We start from the raw sequence: 14,743 nt of genomic DNA on the forward strand, positions 1-14,743 counted from the left end.
TTCCTAATTCTTATTTTGTTACTTTCATCTCATGTATTTATCGAAGGTTTTCTAATCTTTTTATGTCATTTTGAGATATTTTGCGTCATTTTCGGTTCTTTGTTTGAAATTAAGGTAATTGTTTGGCGATTACCTATAGTAGATGTTTTATGGCCACATTTCTGCTGTTCTTCAACTGTTTTCTGCTCCGACGGTGGTTCGTAAAAGTGTGGGTGCTGGCACTTGCGCTGGGCTTTTTTTTCTTTCCTAGATCTTTTTCAAACTCCTGACTCCTGGCCTTTTGCTGCACCAATAAATTGTTCCTTCGTCGAGACGAATTAGTTCTGTCTATCGTCATCGTGACACGTGAGGCTGCGTGACTCGAGCGTGAAACCTCGGGCGATGACAAGGTTCCACCGTGAACTGCTCCACCGATAAAAGCAGTTTTTTGTGAAGACATCGTCACGCATCTCCAACGATGCAATGAGTTGATGTATCCAAGAAAGAATGAACGTTACAAAAAGTTATCACACCCCACAGTTTCGGTGGCAGAAAGCAAAATATATGGAAAGAGCTGGTTGAAGGCCAATCTCATTTGTCAAAATGTTTTTTTTTTCATTTGGATATTTCGAGGTATCGGAATAAAACCTTCGTTTGATGGCTACGTTTTCTTTCTGAAGGTACTGCTTTTGGAAGACTCGCTCAATGGTTCAGCATCAGCCATAGTGTATCCACGCGAGGGTAGAGGCCTCTCTTATGTTTCAGCAACCATTGGGGCTCTGTGCTAGCTGCGACGACGCTATATCAGGTCATGCGTCCGTTTATTTTTCTATTTCCTGCTCGTGCATGTTTCTTTTCTCCACAATTCGGTCAGATACTCCTAATGTACACTGGCTAATCAGCCTACGGGTTAAGTGCTCTGATTTAGACAAAGATGTCCTTAACACATGTTTCTTCCTTCGCCGATATGATTACTCGCAATATATGCACTTCTTGATGTAAAGCGACGGTACAACACAGACGAACTTGCGACAGTACTGTCCACTGTTGTATATCCTTCCCATACAAACTGCTGGGATAACAGATTTCTTAATATGCACTGATCTGCCTCATTTGATCACTTGAAGACGCAGCTAGAAAACTCATTACCGTGAAAAATTTCATCATCGCCGAGGTCACTGTAGTGGCTGTTCTTGCTGTATACAGGGTGCCCCGCATGATTTGAGCGAAGAATTTGAAAGTGAATCACACCTCATGGGCGAATCGAACCAAACGTGTACTGCTTGCACTAGCCTGTACGTACTAAGGCAATTTTATTTATCCCCGGACTAATTAATCAATAATTATTTATTACCTATTTTTACTTGTGGGCTGGAAACACAAAATATGAACACTTAGATATAGAGCCCTTTAAGAAACCACCGACTAAACTGTTTTCTGAACGATACATTTAGCACTGCTCTTTTTTCCTCGCTGTAAAGAAAGCCTATAGCAGCACTATGGCAGTGCGCTCGCCATCCGTCACATGACTTCTGCACACATTTCGCATTTCGCGGGCTTTTTTTTTTGCAACGTATAGAAAAAATAACAGCGCGAGACGTACCGTACAGGAAACCAATTAGTCGGTGGTTTCTGAAAGTTCTCTACATCTCAGTGTTCATATTTTGGGTTTACAGCCCATATTTAAAAATAAGTAATAAATATTAATAATTATTTGTGTGGGCAGAGATAAATAACACACAATAGGCTTTCATTGAAGATATGACGAACATTTCTTGTAAATTTGATACGTGAGCAGTGTTCAATGTAAAGGAGACACAAAGTTTTCTTTTGAGAACAAACCTGAAGCTAACTGAGGAGTGTCTTCTAATACAGAAAGTCACAATTCCTTGGCCGTATGGAAGAGGTATCATTAAGCATCGCCAACGTATCGGCTGGTGAGCAAGCACTCTAACCTTAAAAAAAGGAGTTTTTGTTTAGCTTGATTTTTCAGGTATGTTACTTTCTTGAAAGAGACACTGAAACTCTCCTAGGAGATTATCATGCTCCCGGAAAAGAGTCATAGTACAAGAAAATAGGGGGGGGGGGCGATTTGTGACGCATCAAGGCTGACCGAAAAGAGAAAATTGAGCTCTTTTGTTAAGTGTATAATGGCCAAAGGCACTTTGTTATTCGTGGTGCCATTTGTTAGATCAGAGGAATCATAAAACTTGACACCTTAATTGAGAGTGAATACAGCGCTAAGTGCTGTGTACTCCCTGTTTCCATTGTCCTGGTGCTTTCGCAATCATAAACCTATGTCAACACGTCGAAACAGATATTATTCCAAATACGAGGTGCCTTTGACAGAGAGTGTTTTTGGTGACATAAACTAACCTTTACGGTATAACATTTGGTGTGCATATGCGAGTATGTATTAGAAGTAGCCTATAAAACCGGTGTTTTCTATTAAGTGAAGCAGTGTGTCGTGAAATCTATCATGTACACACCACTCATAGGCTTTGGTGGTGTCACTGTAGCGAAGGCTAGCTTGCAGGAAGGAAGGGGAGAATTCCAGCTGTAACCCTTCTCGTATCCTTCAATTTAAAATTCATCAGTATTTCTGACGAAAACTTTATTACCCATAAAAAAGAATGAGTAGTTCAACAACTGTTTCAGTGGGAGAAGGAATTGTTCATGGTAGCGTGGCCTATTTAGCATATTTATTATATCTTCCTGCCTTTATTTTTCAGGGTTACTGCAATTTTTATATGGGGAGTGTTTTTGTTTCTGTGGACTTAATTCGCATTGCCTTCTGGTGTCACTGAAAAAAAAAGTGTGGGATGAATTAGGCGGGGCATAGAAGGTTTACCAATATTGTTATTCCACTTGATTGATTTATTGATTTATTGATTGATTTATTGATTGATTGATTGATTGATTGATCAAAAAATTGATTGTTCTCATACCTGAAATGTTCACGACAATGGTTTTCAAGGCCTACCCGCAAGACCTGGTGCTAGAATAAAGTGACCTTGATTCATTTTTGAATCAGCCTATCAAACTCGTGCTTAGCTTTTAAGGAGTACTGATCTGATCTGCTTATATAATTATAGATAACGATCATTAATTTGACTGCTCTGGTATTATGATTTGCTGCAGCATTACTGGTTACGGCCACACCTCAAGATCGCACAGTCGCGCTTAAGAAAAGAAAGAAATTTAAATGACACCTTTCGGTAAACCATTGTGTGATGTCGCACCACGCGCTGAGCAGTGACATCTCTTGAAACAAATTCTATTCCAATCTCTTTCTTTATCAGTATTTCCGCAAACTGCCTCATTGACCACATCAACGCAAGACGACGCGACGGTGGCGTCTTCTTGGCTAGAACAATTTACTGCTGACCTATTGCGTATATGTTTATCACAAGGTTAGGTATGCAGCTTAAGGAAGGACGCAGAGATGTTCAAAGAGCACATCTTGTCAACAACTCGGGGAGAAAAAGAACGTCCAAGGACTGAAAGAAGGCTGCTTTTTTTTTAATTTCTTTTGCAACGCTACCAGTTCTCCACTCTCAGAAGGCATCAAAATAAGCCCAGAAGGATAGCATCGTTTTGACAATGTTTGCTGCTTCCTCACTCTCCGCTCTTCGGGTAACTCGGAGAGATCACACCGTGTTTCTTCCAATCACGTTGCTCTGTGATGGAACTATGTACACACAAAAAATATGTCTGAGGCTGGAGCAAGTTTTTTTTTGTGAGTTGTTCTATGATCGTATAGCTCTAGCAGCGAATGGCATTCGAGATGCCTGTTCCGGCTTCTTTCTCCTTGATGGAACATCCTGAGGCACTCCTGTTCCCGAGAGCACGAAAATCGGGCCCGTACAGAGAAGTTTCCTCATCAAATGAGTGTAGAAGTGTGAATGGTAAATAACACGATTGGCCTGCATGTCTCTGTCGACATTGAAAGGACTGTCAGTTGGATCGTCAGAACGACTTCGTGAATGAAATATACCGAGGCAGCAACTTTGTGGCATTTAGAAAATTCAGTATACGGGTGAGCGGAGGTCGAGTGATTCCGAAGCTGAATGCATGCAACGGGGTATATCGAAAGGTAAACATTGAGACGAAGCAATTTCTGTAGAGTCTAATTCATCTGCTACCGGACTATTTGAATGAGCACCCTGCAAAGAGGTTGTCTCCAATTTGTATTGATGATGGTGCTGAATTGGGCTGATGAGGGCTTCGATGCGTTAGGCAAATATGAGAGACTGGAAATAAGTGGTCACTGAAGATTTACAATAATTATTCGCAGTATTTATTTACCTGAAAGATCTCAAGCCTTTGAGAGTGTTCAGACAAAACATGAGCTTTATAATGGAAGCTTCATAATGGCGTCTTTTTTTTGCATGTTGCTAAAGAACTCAGTGCTTTACTTCCTAATAACATCTCTGACCTGGTCGAAATTGGTCTCCTATGGAGTGTGCACTTGTACGGGCGCTTGAACTGTGTAAAGTAAATTTAAGAAAATAGCTGCTCACCTGCTGAAAGCTCTTGACCAAACTGGTAAATCACTTCGGGTCACCATTGCTGCAAGTGGTTTCGGTATACGGCACTGTACGTCATTGAGGTCACTGGTTTCCCTCTGTCTTAGAAGCTTTTGAAATTCTCGTAGATTGTGCGACAGTCATCTGCACAGAATACAGCACAATAATCATCCCAGTTTTTGCGTCACGCGTACAAGATTGTACTAAGCGTTATCAACTCTAAGGGGTCAAGTTATCGAGCTACAGTACTCAAGCAGCGTAAGACTTCTGCAACAAATCAGCTTTTGTAACTCTGGGAAGCACTCTGCTAATGACGAGAGTACGTCTACCTCACGCCCCGGCTCCCAGGCTCGCGTCGGCCTAATCTCGCACCCAGATGTCATTTGGTTCTGAAATGACAAGGCATATATCTATTGCGCCGAGTTAACGCGGCAAAACGCACCTCTATGACTGTGCAATGCGATAAAGCATCAGCTCACGTCGCTTGGGCTTATAATAAATTGTCTTGGCACCACTGCCATCATTACATATGAAAACAGTTAACGCTAGAGGAAGGTATCACCCAGCACTGTCTGTGAACATCACAGTACGGCGCAAGAATCGGGCCTGTGCGGAGCTTCCCTACCAAAACATGCCCAGCTTCGCCACCAATGGATGATTGCAATGAACAGGACAAACGAAAGCCCTGTGAAAGTGCACGAGTCAATACGCTTGCTGCTTGTATTCAAGCGTGACAGCACCTATTTCGCTTTACAGCAGTAATTTACGTGGAGCATGCGTATAGTGTGCGGGACAAAATCATTCCCGCAACCTTTATAGGCCGCAGGTCATGTGTCAATGATAGCAGATATTACGACTCACGCATGCATGCACACACTGTGCACATTTAGTACAAATGTAGCGGCGTACAATCGCGATTCACAGAAACGTGAACAGCGGAAAGCATGGCTCTCGACTCAAACTGCTACATTTCTTGACTGCCCCTGGACGAATCTGTGCTCCCAGCCGGTGTCACCGTAGCACTCTAAAAAATGGCTCAAGCGGGCACTTTTGCAGTGCGATGTGTCCCGAAAGCCAGGCATGACTGGCAAACGACAAGAACATGTGGTGTATGAGCGCAAGCCGGAGCTGACGTGTAACGATACATACAGTGACGTCGGCTGAAAAAACAGTGTTCGCCTAGCGACAGTCGGGAAATGTCGATGTTCGAGTGATTTACAAGCCACGCGTGCCTGCATTCGCGTTCACACAGTAATAAGCAGGCTGAAAACACTCACAATTTACTTTCGACAAAAATACAATGAAAATAATAAATAATAAATAAATAAAGAAAAAAACCTGTAGAGGGGTAGTTGTTTGCAATGGTTTGTGAGAATTCGTGATACAGTTACTTCCGTTCCATTTAAGCACGTCTGAAATACGTGTTTTACCCCTATCTCACGTTTATAAGATGACTTCAAGCAACAATACCAGAGTTCCTACGTTTTCTGTTACTTTGAAACTTCGAATTCGATTAAAAATCATTGCGAACCATCAAAAAACATTTGTCTGTTTCAAAAAAAAAGTGGCTTTTTTGCGGCGGAAACAAGCTTAATTTGAAGCGTACCGCCATGCTGCCTGCCAGCGATTCTTACTGTAAATAAAATGAAACACCTACCTTGAACTGAATTTCCACCTTTGTCTTTCACAAGTGCCAGAGGGAGGTGGCGATATCGAAGAGCGTGTGAGAACTCTTTTGGGTATTCTTCCAGGCCACACTAGTTTGAAACAGACTAGCAGTCCAGGCCTCCAGAGTCCAAGCCACGGGGTTAACTCTAGGGCAACTCACCGGTGTCTAAATTCACAGAAAGACGACAGACGCAATACCAGCAAGAGCAGTGCAAGTAAACTGATATTCGAATTATTGGTGCAATACCAGCACGAACACTGCGGGTGAACTCAAATTCGACGCTGCGGTTTCGTCACCAAACGCCTCTTTCGGTAGAAGGTCACTTCTTCAATGTAAAGCACGCAGCACGCAGACGACCACCTGCCCAAACGGGGCTTCACCGTCACTGTGTGTCACTCAGAAACAGATATCCGTTGCATGGCATGCTCCACTCGGAGCAATCGTACAACCAAAAGAGTGTGGTGTCATTCGTAGCGTTTCGAGTCGATATCCTCGGTGAATGCTATCAACGGCTTCTTGCCAACACCTACCGCACCGTCAAGGCGACGTCAATACAGAGCGCTTATAAGCGGCTTTCTTTCCTTCACTCCCGTCTTCTTTTCACCTTCATAGTTTTGAAGCGACGGCCTCTATGGTGACAAGAACGCACCGGCGTGAGTGATGATTGGCGTCCCACGCACAGATCGAAGAAAAAGGTTGCATAAAGCGTAAGCGTTGACGCGAGTGAAAACAACAAAAAAACTGTCACGTGACAGACTCGTACGGGGGCCAACGACGTACCTTCCTGGTAGCACGGCTGGGCGTACGTGCAGGGTTTTCTTCCGTATACCACGTGCGGAGAGACAATAGCCAGTGTTTTCCTCGCAAACCAAAGCCGTTGCCCTGGGTTACCAGGCACGTGGGAAAGGGATGGCCAGGTAGGTTGCCGATGGTAACGATTTTTTTTCGGCGCCAACAAGACACAAATAAAGGCAGCCAGATGGGAGAGAGGAGACCAGGGTCACAAAAATCTTCAGCGTACTGGTGAAGGGAAGGGTGCTGGAGGTGCAGTTGAATGCGAAGTGGCGGGGAGTTCTTCGGTTGCATGAATGACTGCGCGATTGATTTTTTCTTTATGATATCAATGCTCCTCTTGGTGTTACGCGCTACATTAGATTCACATAAGTGTGATCACAAACAGTATCTCTTATTCAATTTAGAACGGAACTCGGTTTCCCTACTTTATGGTGGAAAGAGTTCAATACTATAAAAGTTTTGTGGCAGCCTTTGTAAGCACTGAAGTGTTGAAAGGCGATATCCTTCATTTGCTACGTCAGCTCTTTTTTCGCAATGCTGAGACAAAAGAGGTAACGTTTCACTCGTTTTTCTAACGAAATAAAGACAATCATACGTTTGTATTTCTTTAATGTTCATCTATTCGTAGAAGTGGTTTATTGCTACTAAACGAAGTAAAGGACTCGTGTCATAGAGTGGCAGTCCGTGGGGAAACGTCAGTTTGACTTCCCCGATATAAACCGTATAACATGTATTAGTATGATTCTGGTGCCGAAATGTTGCTCGACTATTACAACGATATGTCCTTGCTCGCTTTTTATTGTGGTAACGGCCAATTCCTAATAAAAAGCTAGCGGTAATGGCGTTACTTACTGAAAATTGATGATGTGTTCATTTGGCGCAGGAATAAATCACAAACTTAATTCCCCATTACACATATCTCACTGTGAAAATATGAATGTTGCTGGCGGAGTACACTATAAAAGTGAGTGTGGTGGTGTACTAATAGCCGGCCATGTATGGAACGATGAGAGGGTTTTCTATGCGCTCTGATAGCGCTACACTCATTGTTTCTTTTATTTGCTAGTGTTACATGTTTCTATAATAGTTCCATAAGAAAAAAAGAACGATTCGGTATTGAACATGAACTGAATAATTAGTGAAGATATTCCAGTGATGGTCCCAGACCTTTGATGAGTATTTTACTTCCGCCGTAGGTAGTTATGTCATCCGGTACTTTCAGATCAAGCGGGAAGTTTCACTGAAAAGTTCCACTGAAGGTGCCAAAGGAAGCTGTTCGGTTTGGACGATAACTTTTCACTGCGTTGTTTCTAAGAAAGATTACGTGCTTTCAACTGACCAACGTAGCAATGTGGTGAAAAAAATTGCAGGGAAAAATTGTTTATGGTGTTAGTGAATGAGATACATCCTCTTATACCTTGTCTCTGTTGTCTGTTTGCTTTTCATGAGTTAAGAAATACAGAAAGAAATGGTTTATGCATTTGGCTCATTATTTCTCGTTTGAGTCGTTGCTGCCAGTAATCATATATCGTGCAACATGAAGTACACGCGCATACAGAATTTACGTCGCATATCATGGAGGACGGGAAATTGACCGAACGGATGTCGACAAAGGAAGTTCCGTTTCACAGCTTTCAAACTGATATTGCGGGAAAATATGACAAATAAATGTGTACCTGTTCCCCGTTTCATGGCACTATGAACGGGCAACATTGGGCTGGAAGAGCAACACGGGCTGCGTTACGCCCACGGTTGTCGCCTTTTATTGCTTTGTAATGGGTGGGTCGTTCGCTTAGATTCATCCGTTCGCTAGATCTGGGATTTCCATTTGCACGCCACTGTCGTTAGCACCATTTCCTGGGATTGCTTCCGCGTGACTAGCGAAAGTTCCACGTCCGTTCAGCTCGCGGTGATTTCGGGACGATTTAATCAACCGCGCGGGCCGTTCGACCGAACCAGCATGGCGACGCTCGACTCGCGGAGAGCGTAAAGAGAACCAGCTTTATAGCACGAGGGCTGCGTTTTACGTTAAATAGTTTAATAGCTTTCAGATGCGAAGCAGCTATTTGACTAGCCTGTGTAACACTGTCCCTCCGCAGGTGTTGGCGCGGTGCCAAGTAGGTCACGTCGCTGATGCGCGTTGACGTCACTTTCTTCCTCGTCGGCTGCGCGCTCGCCGCGGCGCCCACAGCTGCCACCTCGTCCTTTCGCCCGCAACACATGCCGCGACTACCACTCGCTACACCGCCGACACCGCCGAAAACGCTTGACACTGCACTGAAGTTTACCAAGTGTTTCAACGTTAAATGTATAAAAAGCTTATATAAAAGTTTAGCCAAAAGCTTTTAGTCACTGATTACTGGCAAGACAGTTATATAACAGAGGTCTGGTTATTCTATGGGACAATCAAGCATGCTTTTGTTTCAAACAAACAAAAAAATGACCGCTTCCTTTCGTCAGTCAATAACAATGCCATACAAACTCTCAAGACAATGCAAGAAAGATGAGATTTTTCGTGAATTGTACAACATCAATGTAGGGCACGCCGTCTGAAATTGTTTAGAACGCCTGAGTTCTTTAAAGCGTTCTTAAAGCTAAGAACACCGGTATTTCTGCGTAAATTTTGTCCCAAGTTAAAATTGCGCAAGACAACTTTTTTTATGTACCATTTAAATACAGAAGTGTCACACTATACTTGATGATGCTATTTCTTTCTAACGGTACAACGGCAAGATAAACACAACTAAATCTTATCGCATAATTGATAATCAAAATACAGTGGCGTAGTTGTCAACTCAAGAACAACGTGATAGTGCGTGGCCTATAGCCGAGATTTCATAAACAACCAAGTCACTAAATCGCACCATTCACACAACATCTTATAGTTTTCACGTTTGTGATGATGCCAAGTGAACTAAAGATGTGGTTGAAGCAAAAAGCGGTCCCCAATATTAAATGATTCTGGTGAATGAAGGCTACAACGACAGTACAGAGCAAACTGAAAAGTTGAACTCGGTCATCCTATTACAGTGCATTTACAGCCGAGCCATACCAAATGCTTTTGTACGTCGTTTGAGGCATCCATACAAGTAGTTAAACTCACGCTCACTTAACCAAACAAAGTACGCTTTGCGAACGAGCATGATGTGCGCTCCTACGCAAGCACGACATGGCTAGCAGAGGATGTAGGGAGCAATCCACACTTGGCGCACTTAAGGCAGTTGCCACCAGGTTGCGACTTAGTTTGATCTCACGGCCAATAACTGAAGGATCCGACTGTTCGGCACTATATGGCAAACTTTCAATAACCACATAGCTTCAGTATAGGTAAGCATGGTACCAGGAGATTCGAGAAAAAAAAACATTGCGCATACCTTTGAGATGGGGAGGCAGGTGATTGAACTGTAAAGTTAAGAAAGTAGTCGTTAATCTGGTGGCCAGTATACAGCTTATATCCATCGGCGTAAGGAATGGAGGGTGTAAAAGCCGTATTATACAAGCGTATGTCACGAACTTCTATAATGAAACGTCTAAAACAAATGCACTGTGTAATCATTCGAAAGATTACTTATTTGAGTTCGTAATATACGAGCCAGAGATCAAAAGCCTAAGCAGCGCGACAACTTTGGCTGGTCGGAAATAATGCAGGGCTTCTAACAACCCACATGAGAAGACAAGAACAAAAGAGGACGTGCCATTCTGACCTAATTTTCTTTCTATGGGCCCCGTTTGTAATACGAGCTGTTGTAATGACGTAACCAAGACGTTCTCAGATTTTCTGTGTTTTTACACGCAATTTAAAACGCTGGGCGTGTTAACCTTTATTTTGTCACAAATTTCGCTTCGTGTGAGCCATTTTACACACGAATATTACCCTATCAAGACAGCTGGCTTGAACGTGGTCTACTTTGTCATGTTTTCACGTGTAAATAAAGAATGAAGTCTTTTACATTGAAAGTAGGGGCACAGGTGTATTGCCTACCACATTTGTTGGGAAACCAATCAGGCTTACCTAATATGGCCAATAGGGGTTCCTACATAAAGTCAGGTAGTGCGAGAATATGATTGATGCGCGGGGTCGAATGCCCTTTGCGTAAGATGCTATGTGCAATTTGGAAACCTAGCCCGGCCGGGCCACTATCAACTTCACTAGGACGCCTTCTTGTCGCGTGATATTACGAAACAAACTCGTCTATTTCCTTCTTCCGGCCGTCGTTTGCGAGCAATGTGTGCGGTGGTCTCTTCCCAGCAAACCTTGCACTCGCCTTTCAGCTGTCGAGATGAGATATCGTTTTTTTCTTCTTCCACTGGGCGAAAAGAGGCGACCGTCTTTTGGGCATTTTTCTCTGCGAAAAGCAAGCCCCGTTGACCATAGACACTCTATGTGTGCGTGTGTAGAACAGTGTTTGGACACATTCAACGCTTTTCTTGCATTTTGATATTTTTTTTCTTTTAGAAGAGGAGATAAACTTTCTTAAGTGCATGGAGAGGAACTTCGGAGAAAGTACACGCAGCCGAAGTTCTCGAAACCGAAGCTTTTTTTTTTCTGTCAACTGATCGGACGCTGTCAACAGGCTGTCAAAACAGGACGCCTGTCACATCAAAGCCGTTTCTGAGCGGCCGAGAAGCTTGGCTAAGCGCTTTTTCCTGTTAGCTTTCAGGATTACGAAACGCGATTGATGACAGTCCTTCTAGAAAGTGCGACTGAAATGCAGAACTTTTTTTTCCACTTATGTTAAAATGAGCAGTTCCAAATGCGTGTTTTATTCAGAGAAACCGCAAAACCTTCTACGTTAGAGCTAATATGTGGACGGTATACAGGCTGTTTAAAATTAATGCACGTCCGCTACGTCTCTCTGTCGTGAAAAAAAAAGGCAATGCATGACTGCAACTCTGAGTGACAGAGCTGTCGCATTGATTTGCGTTTGCTTCAGAAGTATTTTATAGGAGACTGAATTGAATATGTGGTTGTGCTTTTCTCCTCCTTTCTCACTTCTGTTTTGTATTTATGTACTTACAAAAAAAACCTGAACTGTCACGATGTGGAAGTACTTTTTTTGCGCAGTTTTCTCCTTTCCATACTTCACATTTATTTCAGCCCTGTTCACTATATAGATGGCAAGGCTCCAACATATATTAGCAATTCCTTAATAAGGCCCAACACGGGGCGAAAAATACAAAGCTTACCGTGTCCAAGGCATCAATGAATGGTGTAAGACGCAAGAACGTGGCAGCATCTTTGCAAGCGTCTTACCTGTGTAGTATGCGAGACTTTCGCCATCGGCCACTAGGCAACCCACACTCGCGCTTTGAGTCCCTGCGGGGGATCCTCCTCCAGACATCCGACACGCCCCGTTCGACTGAAGAGAGGAAGAGAAGAAAAAATATGTCAGAAAGGTAGGGAGGTTAACTAGACAAAGTCCAGTTTGCTACCCTACACGGGCGAGAGGAAGAGTGGTAAAGAAGCCACCAGCTGGTTGACTGCAGCGCACAATAGAGGCTGTTTTGGAAATTTTGGAAGCCTTTAATTTACCTTGTCTTTAAGACATAAGACTTTCAAACAACGAAGGCTCTTATACGGAGACGACAAGATTGGAATCTTGAGAGAACAGTGAGGATGGTGGTTCACTCGCTCCTTCGACAGATCTATGGCATTGTGGTAGTGGCGACTCGGGCAGAAGAGTGGTTCAGAAGACCTTCTTCTTTTGGGCATGAAAACCAAGTGTACGCTGGGAACAGTTGCCTGCCGAAGAGTCGACACTACTGCCTTAATTATTGGAACGTTACCTAGCCTGGTTTATTCCCCCCAAAAGCAACTAGAGCGTGTCTTTTTTTATTTCATTGCATTGTACAACAAATCACGTTTGCAAACAAATTGATACTTTTTCTCAACAGCGCCAGCTCGTATGCAATTTATGTGAACTCAAACTCTAAACTTTTACCAATTTTTCGCAGTTTACGGTGGCGTTATATCTAGTAGTCGGTCTCTGAAATGCAAAAAATAAGAGTTAGGGATTAGCATTGAATACGTGAGACATACAGCCATGACTCCCTTCATTATTTATATTATCTTGCAATTATATTACAAAAATGTCACGGCCATAGTCAAGCGATAGTATACACAGTACACCAGTGAAAGTCATGACACTGAAGGAAGTTCTTAAAACGCTAACAAATACTTTTTTTTTTTGCTTGCGGCAGGTATCTTCACAGTTACCGAAGATGGGACTGTGACTCGTTTACGCTCAAGGCACCATTGACTGAAACGGGCCGGGTTGGGCCGAACCGGGCCCAAACCTTTCGGGCCCGGGCCGGGTACAGGCAACATTTAAAAACTCCTGGCCAGGCTCAGGCGGGCCGGAGCATGAAGTTTTAGAGCCGGGTTGGGCCTGCGCCGAGAAAATCGGCCTGTTCAGTGCTCTGTTATGGCCACAATGTAATCTGATGAAGCCGTAATTCCTAGCCACATTTTCATGTCCCGGGTGAGCGAGCAGTATGCGCAGCTTTGCCAGAGAAGTAGACACATTTAAACTTACCATAAAAAGAACATCAGAAGAACCATGACGCTTGGTAATTCTTACTCCCACGGAGCAGTTACTCGGTAAACGTTTAAAATATTCTTGGTGCCAGAAAGTGACGCGTTTTGATGACAAACTTTCCGAAACATTTCACCTCGTCACGGTATTTTTCATGCACAGGTGTTGTCTACTCAACGGAACCCATCTTCTGCCAGACCAAACGGTACACGGCCCGTTGGACACGTCCGCTTGCGTCTGCGACGATATTCGCGCCATCTCAGTGCCAACTGCCGAATGCAACCGAAAGTTCAACGTGGGTGAGTGGGGCTGTCCGTTGTTCTTAAGGCCTACTGCCTCCATCTCACGACCTTCTACGTTGTCTCACTCTCCATTTCGCTATAATTTCATTTCGCTACGCTAATGGTTTCGCTAAGTTACTGAGTGATTATGGTGGCGATAAACTAATCAAAGACCTCGGTGCCAGTAAGCTTAGCGTACTGTGGTCCTTCAAGATTCTCCAGGTGGCTGCGTATTTGCACGTGCATTCTCAGCGATAATGAATGTTCTACCAATCGTGAGCTTGTCAGCGATGAGCCAATTCCAATGTGGCACTGTGATGTTTCATTGACGTGACTCGTTATTTTAGGTTGCCACATTTTAGTGTTGTCGGAACGTGAACGTGTATATACGACTGTTGGTGTGACCTGTACCAACTGAAGTGGTGCGTTGCGAAGCGCGTGGGTGAAGGTCGGATTGCTGGCATGAAAGAAGGACACAGAAGAAAATGTCACGCTATCTGAAAAAAATAACTATAGAAACAAAGAAGAAAAGTAGGAAGGAAGGAAGTCGAAAAAATAAAGGAAGAAAGAAATAAGGTGAGGAACTCGCGCCAAGCTTAACTTTCCCCTTTTTCCCGAAAGAAGAAGGGTTCATAAGTTTTTTTGTGAAGACTTGTTCTCTGTTCTGACCCTCTAAAAAAAGAAAACAAGATATAAAGATATGACACACGAGGCACGAGTTTTCTACTTCGGCACCTATGGGAACGTTTCTTTTGAAACATCTAGTTGAGGAGGAGGGAGAAAGTAGCAATTGTAAGAAACTATAGCACCATCCTGTATAGCGGCCAAGGCAGAAAGGAACAATAGAAAGAAAAAAACACAAAGGAGTCGAGGTCAATTTATGGCAGAAGGGTCCACAGGAGCAGTCAATCACCCACCTCATTTGGGACATGGTCCTTTCTTGCAAAAATTTAT

General features: G+C 43.4%; 1 protein-coding gene and 1 long non-coding RNA gene across 2 annotated transcripts in view; one reads left to right on the top strand and one right to left on the bottom strand.

The window, feature by feature from the left end:
* LOC142768874 (uncharacterized) overlaps positions 1-13,711 on the top strand; it is a 195,532-nt gene extending 181,821 nt beyond the window's left edge. Inside the window, exon 3 of the long non-coding RNA XR_012885511.1 lies at positions 13,671-13,711. This is a non-coding gene — a long non-coding RNA (uncharacterized LOC142768874). The remainder of the gene's footprint in view (positions 1-13,670) is intronic.
* The window catches only part of LOC119165261 (uncharacterized), a 104,630-nt gene that overhangs the window by 24,916 nt on the left and 64,971 nt on the right, over positions 1-14,743 (bottom strand). The window lies entirely within an intron of this gene.

Source organism: Rhipicephalus microplus, chromosome 8, assembly GCF_043290135.1.
Source record: "Rhipicephalus microplus isolate Deutch F79 chromosome 8, USDA_Rmic, whole genome shotgun sequence".
NCBI lineage: Eukaryota > Metazoa > Arthropoda > Arachnida > Ixodida > Ixodidae > Rhipicephalus > Rhipicephalus microplus.